Genomic DNA, 10,999 nt, shown 5'->3' on the forward strand with positions numbered 1-10,999 from the left:
ACCAGAATGTACTCCCAATCCAGTTTATTGGTATCAGAAACAGTCCTGTGTTTGCTGTGGGAAGGCCTCACATGATGCCAGTCAGTGCTGGTTTAAAGACAAAGTGTGTAGAAAATGTAAGAAAAGAGGCCATATTGAAAGGGTGTGCCAGTCGGGGAAAACACCAAACCGCTCGCAAGTATCCAAAGTCCCCGGGAGAAAACATACAACATCCCAGGTGCATAAAGTAGCCAACAATGAATCAGACTCTACTGATAGTACTGGTATAGAAAAAGGGTTATGCAGCCTAGAGATGCACTCTATGACGGCAAAAGAGCGTCAAGTGATTTGGGTCACTTTGGAAGTAGCAGGTATTGACTTATAAATGGAATTAGACACAGGCTCTGCTCTGTCAGTGCTAAATGCAAGTGATTACAAATGCCTGTTTGCTGCTATTCCTTTAAAGAAAACATCCGTAACACTCCGCACATATACGGATGAACTGGTGTCCCCATTGGGAAAAATAAAAGTTTATGTGAAATACAAAGGCAATACCCATAAGCTGTATTTGTACATACTTGCACATGGTGGACCGGCATTATTGGGCCACAAATGGATAAGGAAAATCCAACTTGACTGGCATTCCATTCACAGGCTACAATCTACTGCATCTTATGTATCCAACAATGACGCAGCTATTTAAGGAACTTTCTAAATTGTTAGCTGCCGCACAACCCATTTTCCAACCAGGGATAGGCATGTTAAAGGACATTAAGGCCAGTATAGAGTTGGATCCACATGCCGTTCCAAAGTTTTGTAAAGCTTGCACAGTACCTTATGCCATCCGACCAGCGGTTGAGGAGGAACTACGGAAACTGGAAGACTCTGGTATACTCTCCCCAGTGGAATGGAGTGAATGGGCTACGCCCATAGTTCCGATAGTAAAGAAAGACAAAATGGGAAGTATCCGTATTTGCGGAGATTTCAAAATGACAATAAATCCAGTACTATGGACTGTACAGTATCCTTTGCCTAAAATAGAGGACATCTTTGCAGCTCTCTTAGGGGGCGACCGCTTCTCCAAAATTGACCTAGCTCAAGCGTACTTGCAAAAGGAAATTGAGGAGGCATCTAAGAAATTTTTAACTATCAATACTCACAAAGGTTTATTACAATATAACCGTCTTGTGTTTGGACTTTCCTCTGCCCCAGCATTATGGCAGAGAGCAATGGATCAAGTCCTACAAGGAATACCAGGTACGCAATGTTACCTGGATGATATAATTGTAACAGGCAAAGATGATGTGGACCATTTAAATAATTTGGAAAAAGTATTAACCCGACTACAGGAATATGGACTCAGAGTAAATAAAGATAAATGTGCATTTTTCCAAGAAAGCATTTCATATTGTGGACATGTGATTGATAGAGAAGGCCTGCACATATCAAATGATAGAATTGAGGCAGTACTACAAGCACCCCAGCCACAGTCTGTGTCACAACTGAGATCTTACCTGGGCCTAGTTAATTATTATCACAAGTTCTAACCAGACCTCTCCACAGTAATACACCCGCTAAATGCCCTACTACAGAAAAATGCACGATGGAAGTGGACAAAAGACTGAGAAAGCATTCTCAGAAACAAAAGATTGATTACATCTGATAAAGTCCTTACTCGTTTTGATCCGAAACTACCCATCAGGCTGGCGTGTGATGCATCACCGTACGGCATTGGAGCAGTGTTATCACATCAACTGAGAGATGGTAGCGATAAGCCAATAGCGTTTGCTTCACAGTCTTTGACAGTGGCAGAGAAGAATTATGCACAAATTGACCGAGAGGCCTTAAGTTTAGTATGGGGAGTGAAGAAATTTCATCAATTTTTGTATGGGCAAAGGTTTACATTAATTACGGATCATCAACCACTGGTATCAATTTTTAACCCCCACAAGGGAGTCCCAGCCATGACTGCAGCTCGGCTTCAACGTTGGTCATTATTCCTGGGTGCTCATACATACGACATTGAGTTTAAAGGAACAAAACTACATGGCAACGCTGATGGTCTATCGCGTTCTCCCTTGCCCAAAAGTGAGGAGGACAGTGACGGAGACCCCCTGGAAGTGTATCACAATATGTTGATGGAACAGCTACCTACTACCAATGCCACGATCAATCGGGAAACAAGGAAAGACCCGGTACTATCAAAAGTAATGGACTTAACTCTCAAAGGTTGGCCTAAACATGGCGATGCTCAATATTACGGGTTTTCGGGCAGGAGAGATCAGCTTTCTGTCTGTCAAGGAACTCTATTGTGTGGGTCGCGAGTGGTAATACCACCTAAACTGCGAAACAGGGTTTTGGAAAATTTGCACGAGGGTCACCTAGGAACAGTAAAAATGAAGAATCTTGCTAGAAGCTATGTGTGGTGGCCAGGAATCGATGGTCAAATTGAAACTTTGACAAGGGTGTGAAGGATGTCAAAGAGTTCAAAATGCACCACCTTAGCCCCGTTACACCACTGGGAATGGCCTTCATCTCCATGGCAGCGGGTACATATTGACTTTGCTGGTCCATTCATCGATTGTATGTTTCTTATTGCAGTGGACGCTCATTCAAAATGGCCTGAGGTAATAAAGATGAAATCCACTACTTCTGAGAAAACAATTGCTGTGCTGCAAACCATCTTTGCTAGAAATGGTCTACCAGAGCAAGTGTGCAGTGACAATGGGCCACAGTTTGTGTCCATGGAATTCAAAAAGTTAATGCAAGACAATGGAATTAAACATTTTACATCAGCTCCTGTTAGGGTCTCCTGCTCTGTGCTGCCACGTCGTCATGGCAACCGGGAGACAAGTGCTAGCGGAGTAACCTGAGCGTAGCTGATACTCCAGTTCGGGTCTTTTGCTGTGCAGTGGTTACAGGCTCTGTGCACGGCAGGGGATCCGGTGCTGGTTTTTGTGCTCACAGTCTGTGAGGTCTGAGTGGGGTGTGGACAGCACCTGCTATATAAACCCTCTTCTCAGGTTAGGCAGATGCTGCTGACTCTTTGTTGGTTAGTCAGTTCCTGAAAGCTAGCTAGTACTGTGTAAACTTTGTATTTGTTTGTTGCTTACTGCAAATAGGCCTTGGGATTTGGTATTACACTCTGCCAATCCAGACCTAGCAGTAAGACTGGAGTCAGTCGTTTAACCTGCTGGGGTTCTTTTGCTACTCTTTGAACCTAGCAAGTTTGCGGCTGTATTCTCAGACTTGCCTGCCAAAATCCTTTCTCACTGTGCAAGGTGTTAAGGTGTCAGTTTAGTGGCAGTAAGCTGAACCAGTGCACTGCAAGTGAGGACTAGGATTGTGGAGACTCTCCTTGTGTCTATTATTCCATCTCTGACCAAGGAGTTTACTGCCACACCTGTTGGTAACCCTTTAGGGTTTTGCTGTTGCCCTTAGCAACAGCATTTCGGGTTCTCTACGTATTAAATCACAACATCTCGCTTCTTTCCATCTGAGCATTCCTAATACTAGGGAGACACCCAGTTTCTTAGCCTTTGGGCTTCTCTGTTCACTTTGTGTTTATTTTGTTACCCTATCACCTTCTGTGTATGTAATGTCATATTCCCCAGTCTGTCTGTGAGTTCATTTGTTTTGCATCCCTCTCCGTTCAGACACCAGTACATTCCTGCTGGCACTGGTGTGCATAACATATTCAGCAGCCTAGTACTCCTGTTGAAATTTTGTGGGAATATGGAGCATACCCCTCAAAATACTTTGCAACAGGTGGTCGATCAGGTGCAGGTCCTGACTCGACAATTTAATGATTTGTCCATTAAAATGCACACCTCGCAGGCCGCTAGCGGAGCTCCCGCAGCAGCAGTACCTTCAGGGGTTAAGGAGCCGAAAGTAAATCTCCCGGATCGTTTTTCTGGAGATCGCTCGCAGTTCTTTTGTTTCAAGGAGAGCTGCAAGCTATATTTCCAGCTTAGGCCTCAGTCTTCTGGGTCGGAGATTCAGCGGGTGGGCATAGTGATTTCCTTGCTACAAGGAGACCCACAGGTCTGGGCATATGGGTTGCAGCCTGATTGTCCGTCGCTTAAAAGTGTTGATGCTTTTTTTACGGCACCGGGCATGTTGTATGATGACCCTGACAAGACGGCCTCAGCCGAGGCTCAGATTTCGATCCTTAAGCAAGGGCGAAGGCCAGTTGAGGTTTATTGTACGGAGTTTCGGAGGTTGGCCCATGATACCCAGTGGAATGACCCAGCCCTGAGACACCAGTACCGAAGAGGTCTTTCTAACCAGTTAAAAGACCAACTGGTACAATATCCCCTGCCTGATAGCTTGGATCAGCTCATGCAGTTATCCATTAGGGTGGATAGACGGCTGAGAGAGCGCAGGCTTGAAAGGGAGACCGAGGTTTCCTTCTTTCCCAAGGGAACCTCAGACTCTGAGGAATTTTCCGAGGAGCCTATGCAGATTGGGGCTACCCGCCTCTCCTCGCGTGAGAAGACGCGGAGGAGACAGCAGGGGTTATGTTTGTACTGTGGGAATAAAGGTCATAAGTAGTATCATGCCCAGAAAAGCCGGAAAACTTCAGGGCCTGAGGGTGATGGGAAATATCCTGTCAGGCCAGAAGTCAGAATTTCCCAAGAAGACTTTTATCATTCCGGTGACCTTGAAGATCCTCGGTCAAACTGTCAAGACTGAGGCCTTTGTGGACAGTGGGGCCGACGGGGTTTTTATGGACCGCCAATTCGCCCTGAAACACTCTGTTCCCTTAGTACCCTTGGCATCGGAAATTGAGATTTGTGGGTTAAACGGGGAACCATTTAACCAGAGTAAAATTACCTCTTGCACTAGCCAGATTTCTTTGTTTATTGGAGCCACACACTCTGAAAAATTGTCCTTTTATGTGACTGTCTGTACTTTTGCCCCATTGGTGTTGGGGTTACCCTGGTTAAGGGCCCACAATCCTCAATTTGACTGGGTCTCTGGGGAGATTCTTAGTTGGGGTACTGATTGTTTCAGGAGTTGCTTGAGCCTTCCAGTCAGGCTTTCGCAGCTAAGTTTGCCAGGATTGCCAGGATGTTATGCAGATTTTGCGGACGTGTTCTCCAAAAGAGTTGCAGAGGTACTACCTCCCCATCGCCCCTATGACAGTGCCATTCATTTGTTGCCGAATGCTAAGCTTCCCAAGAGCAGGTTGTACTCCCTGTCATGTCCTGAGACTCAGGCTATGGCAGAGTACATTCAGGAGAACTTGGCTAAGGGATTTATCAGACCTTCACAGTCTCCAGTTGGGTCGGGGTTCTTCTTCGTGGGTAAAAAGGACGGTTCATTGCGACCCTGCATCGACTTCAGGGAATTGAACCGTATCACGATTAAAAACTCATACCCACTGCCTCTCATTTCGGTCTTGTTTGACCAGCTTCGTACTGCCACCATTTTTTCTAAGATTGACCTACGCGGTGCGTACAATCTAATCCGAATAAGAGAGGGGGATGAATGGAAGACTGCCTTTAATACCCACTCAGGGCATTATGAATATTTGGTGATGCCTTTTGGGCTCTGTAATGCCCCGGCAGTCTTCCAGGACTTCATGAACGATGTGCTCTGGGAATATTTGGATAGATTCTTAGTTGTATACTTAGATGACATCCTAATCTTCTCCCATTCCCTGGAGGAACATCGGAAGCATGTACGCTTAGTCCTCCAGAAACTCAGAGACCACCGGCTTGGGGCGAAGCTGGAGAAGTGCGAATTTGAAGTTCAGCAAATCGCATTTCTAGGATATATTATCTCCCCAGAAGGTTTCCAAATGGAGGGTTCCAAGGTACAGGCAGTCCTGGATTGGGTGCAGCCCACTAGTTTGAAGGCGCTTCAGCGTTTTCTGGGCTTTGCGAATTTTTATAGACGATTTATCGCTGGATTTTCGTCTATAGTGGCGCCCTTGGTGGCACTCACTAAGAAAGGGGCGGATGTTGCTCACTGGTCTTGTGAGGCCAAAGCGGCTTTTGCCCGTCTCAAAAGGGCATTTGTCTCGGCCAAGGTGCTGCGACACCCAGATCCAGAGCGTCCTTTTGTGGTGGAGGTGGATGCCTCTGAGATGGGTATTGGGGCAGTGCTCTCTCAGATGGGGGTATCTGATAATCGCCTTCATCCCTGTGCTTACTTTTCCCGTAAATTTTCGCCTGCCGAGATGAATTATGACGTGGGTAACCGGGAATTGTTGGCTATTAAGGATGCACTCGAGGAGTGGAGACACTGGCTTGAGGGGGCTAAGTTTGTGGTCTCAATTCTCACCGACCATAAGAATTTGGCATATTTAGAGTCAGCGAAGCGCCTCAATGCCAGGCAGGCACGATGGGCTTTGTTTTTTGCTCGCTTTAATTTTTTGATAACATATCGCCCTGGGTCAAAAAACATCAAGGCTGATGCGCTCTCGCGGAGTTTTGCTCCAATCCAGGAGACCACCGAGGAGCCATTGCCCATTGTGTCCCCATCATGTATTAAAGTGGGCATTACCCAGGACCTCTTGTCATTAGTCCTTACAGCACAGGAGCAGGCTCCTCCAGACCTTCCGGTAGGTCTTTTGTTTGTGCCTCCTAGGTTAAGACAGCGAGTGTTCCTGGAATTCCAGCAAGTCAGCTCACCGACGTCTAACAGATGGTCTCCAAGAGATAACGACGGCCTGAGGCTCTGCTGCCTGCTGGAACCGCCCAGGTATGCAAAGTGTGGTGCTGCGGCTCAGGGCTCACACCCGACTAACCAGCCAGACCAGTGTGGCGGTAATGACAGGAGCTGACTTGCTGTACCTTTGTGTGCGACTGGGTCTTTACATGCGATTATAACTCTATTTTGCTGTAAGTGCAACTTATTATTAAAACATCAGCCTTGTTTTTACTACTGCACTATTATTGTATTTCTTGTGCTCTCCATTCCGCTGTTATCAAGCACTGGTTTGGAACACAATTTTTGCAGAACCGTTATCTTTTGGAATTGAAGAAACCTCTAAAAAATTCATCATTGTGAACAATCTGACAAAAGAAGTTGGACATTTAAAGCTTAGTATACTGCATTTATTTGTGACCTTGTTTTATATTGAGGTGAAGGGTCTACATGTTTCAAACAGTGGGGCGCGGAGATTGAGCACACTCCTTTCTTTATTGCTTGCCTTTGAGGAGTATTGGGTGATTACTCTTTGTGTGTTCTTCCGCTGCAATATACTGTCTGTTAACAGCGCACTATTGTAACATCAATTCCTCACAGATCTCCAGATTTCTGTCAGCTTGTCATCAGGCTACCATCCGCAGTCTAATGGGCAGACTGAAAGGGTGAACCAGTCCTTGGAGCAGTTCCTCAGGTGTTATGTCTCCAAGTGTCAGACTGACTGGGTTGCTCATCTGTCCATGGCGGAGTTTGCCTATAAAAACGCGGCTCACTCTGCTACAGGGATCTCTCCCTTCCTTTGTGTGTATGGGCATCATCCTAAGGCCAATTCTTTTGACCCCCTGGACTCCATGCCTGGTGGTTCCTCTGTGGTTTCGGTCCTTAGAGGTATTTGGAGGAAAGTGAAGAAAGCCCTTGTGTCTGTGTCATTAGTGACCAAAAGGGTTTTTGATAAGCGGAAAAGACCCTGCAGCTTCAAATTAGGAGACTTCATCTGGTTGTCTACCAAGAATTTGAAGTTGAGACAGCCATCTCATAAGTTAGGCCCCCGGTTCATCGGTCCTTATAAGATCACTAGGGTTATCAATCCGATGGCATTTCAGTTAGATCTACCCCGTTCTTTGGGTATCAATAAAACATTTAATTGTTCCCTTTTAAAACGGGCGATTAGTAATCCTTCTTCCAGTGGAAGACCTTCCCCTCTTCTGATACGTGGCCAGAGGGAGTTTGTTGTTGAAAGGATTCTTGACTCCAAGATGGTTCGGGGTCGGCTGTCATTTTTGGTGCACTGGAAGGGGTATGGCCCGGAGGAGCGGTCGTGGGTGCGCAGTTGTGATCTTCATGCCCCTAGACTGTTACGCTCTTTCTTCTCGCAGTTGCCTGATAAACCCGGTGGTAGGGGTTCTTTGACCCCTCGTCAGAGGGGGGGTACTGTTAGGGTCTCCTGCTCTGTGCTGCCACGTCGTCATGGCAACTGGGAGACAAGTGCTAGCGGAGTAACCTGAGCATAGCTGATACTCCGGTTCGGGTCTTTTGCTGTGTGTGCAGTGGTTACAGGCTCTGTGCACGGCAGGGGATCCGGTGCTGGTTTTTGTGCTCACAGTCTGTGAGGTCTGAGTGGGGCGTGGACAGCACCTGCTATATAAACCCTCTTCTCAGGTTAGGCAGATGCTGCTGACTCTTTGTTGGTTAGTCAGTTCCTGAAAGCTAGCTAATACTGTGTAAACTTTGTATTTGTTTGTTGCTTACTGCAAATAGGCCTTGGGATTTGGTATTACACTCTGCCAATCCAGACCTAGCAGTAAGACTGGAGTCAGTCGTTTAACCTGCTGGGGTTCTTTTGCTACTCTGTGAACCTAGCAAGTTTGCGGCTGTATTCTCAGACTTGCCTGCCAAAATCCTTTCTCACTGTGCAAGGTGTTAAGGTGTCAGTTTAGTGGCAGTAAGCTGAACCAGTGCACTGCAAGTGAGGACTAGGATTGTGGAGACTCTCCTTGTGTCTATTATTCCATCTCTGACCAAGGAGTTTACTGCCACACCTGTTGGTAACCCTTTAGGGTTTTGCTGTTGCCCTTAGCAACAGCATTTCGGGTTCTCTACGTATTAAATCACAACATCTCGCTTCTTTCCATCTGAGCATTCCTAATACTAGGGAGACACCCAGTTTCTTAGCCTTTGGGCTTCTCTGTTCACTTTGTGTTTATTTTGTTACCCTATCACCTTCTGTGTATGTAATGTCATATTCCCCAGTCTGTCTGTGAGTTCATTTGTTTTGCATCCCTCTCCGTTCAGACACCAGTACATTCCTGCTGGCACTGGTGTGCATAACAGCTCCACACCATCCAGCCACTAACGGTTTGGCTGAGAGATTTGTCCAAACATTCAAAAAAGCTATGAAGTCCATGCACCATGAACATCTACCTTTGCAACACAAGATTGACAACTTCTTGTTTATATATCGTAGGACTGAGCACTTCACTACCGGTCAGCCTCCTGCGGTGCTATTTATGCAACGGAACTTACGGTCTCAGTGGGACTTGATAAAACCGGATGTAAGGCGGAAGGTACATAACAAACAGTTTCAATCAGTTTATCAGAAACCTACTCGGTTCTTCCACATTGGCCAAGAGGTTCTGGTCCGTGATTATAGAGGAGACAAATGGCAACCGGGAATAGTTTCTTCCAAATCCGGCCCTCTGATGTACGTGATTGAAGTTGGAGGAGAATTGTGGCATCGCCACATGGATCAAATCATTGAGGCTGGGAGGTAAACTGACTGTACGTCGACAGCTGGACATAGTCAAGCCAGTGATGTAGGGGTTTATGTATACCCCTCTGGAACTGATACAGAGACTGTTCCTGACACTGTGGAGGAAATGTACCCCTCTGGGTCAGATACAGAGACTGTTCCCAAACCAGTTATGGAGTCACCTGAGCATGAGGTTCCCTTAGTAACAACTGATCCTGAACCTTCTAGTGTGCTTTCTGTGGAGCAGCCAGTCACTCTGGGAGTTAAACATCGGTATCCAGACAGAGTTCGTAAGGCACCGCAAAGGCTTGATTTGTAGCCTTCTGGGGTAACATATACATTGCTTAGTGCTAACATTTTCATGTCTGCATTTATCTAAGTTGGGAGGATTGTGGTGTATATAGTTCTCATTGTTGTATATGTGTTCTGGTGGAAGGTTACAATGGATCTTATTTTGTATTTGTATTAGTTGGTGTATAAATCTATTTCTGTGTTCTTTAGTTTCCTGTTCTTCTCCAGTAAAGAAGCATGCAACACTCCCTGTGTCCTGGTTACATTAAATACTCTTATTGAAATACAGGTTGAGTATCCCATATCCAAATATTCCGAAATACGGAATATTCCAAAATACGGACTTTTTTGAGTGAGAGTGAGATAGTGAAATTTTTGTTTTTTGATGGCTCAATGTACACAAACTTTGTTTAATACACAAAGTTATTAAAAATATTGTATTAAATGACATTCAGGCTGTGTATATAAGGTGTATATGAAACATAAATGAATTGTGTGAATGTACACACACTTTGTTTAATGCACAAAGTTATAAAAAATATTGGCTAAAATGACCTTCAGGCTGTGTGTATAAGGTGTATATGTAGCATAAATGCATTCTGTGCTTAGATTTAGGTCCCATCACCATGATATCTCATTATGGTATGCAATTATTCCAAAATACGGAAAAATCCCATATCCAAAATACCTCTGGTCCCAAGCATTTTGGATAAGGGAGACTCAGCCTGTATAAGTAACAGATTTAACAGGTAGAGGCCATCACAGTAGTCTAATTGAGATGATAAAATGCATCTATGACTTTTGGCAAATCTTCAGAAGGAATTACGTGCTTGTTTCGGATACTTGACTTGCGTGTGGCACTGAATCAGACACATACTCAAAATATCCTACCAGCAATTACTATGCTCTTATTTTAATATAAACTAAAAACAGCATTCTAGTAGTCTTTGGATGCAGCTGCTGTGCAATGATATGCTAATTCAGCAGGAGGCGTCATGTAAATAGACTGATTCTGTGATACACTACTGCGTCTGAGTATACAGCATTGGTTCATCTGCAAAATATTGGCCATCTGAGTAACCCTCAGGTTACAGAGACTTGACAGTGTTTACCCTCGACTGGGGCCAGGAAATCTGCACCGTCCCTTATATATTCTACATTTGAAGTAAATGCTATATGCCTCTTCCAACCTGTTCACCTTTGAGCAACTCATTTACTGTCCCTCTGGCATTCCCCCCAAAGTACTTGACAACTTTGCTTCCTGGCTTCCTCACTTCCTATCTTCAGGCATTCCCTCCATTATTTTAGGTGATTTCAACATCC

General features: G+C 45.2%; 1 pseudogene; it reads left to right on the plus strand.

Annotated features, from left to right (window-relative positions):
- The first annotated feature begins 665 nt into the window (after nucleotides 1-665).
- Nucleotides 666-9,407, plus strand: LOC134968703 (uncharacterized protein K02A2.6-like; annotated as a pseudogene).
- Nucleotides 9,408-10,999: the final 1,592 nt, after the last annotated feature.

The sequence above is a fragment of the Pseudophryne corroboree genome, chromosome 11 (genome assembly GCF_028390025.1).
Source record: "Pseudophryne corroboree isolate aPseCor3 chromosome 11, aPseCor3.hap2, whole genome shotgun sequence".
Classification (NCBI taxonomy): domain Eukaryota; kingdom Metazoa; phylum Chordata; class Amphibia; order Anura; family Myobatrachidae; genus Pseudophryne; species Pseudophryne corroboree.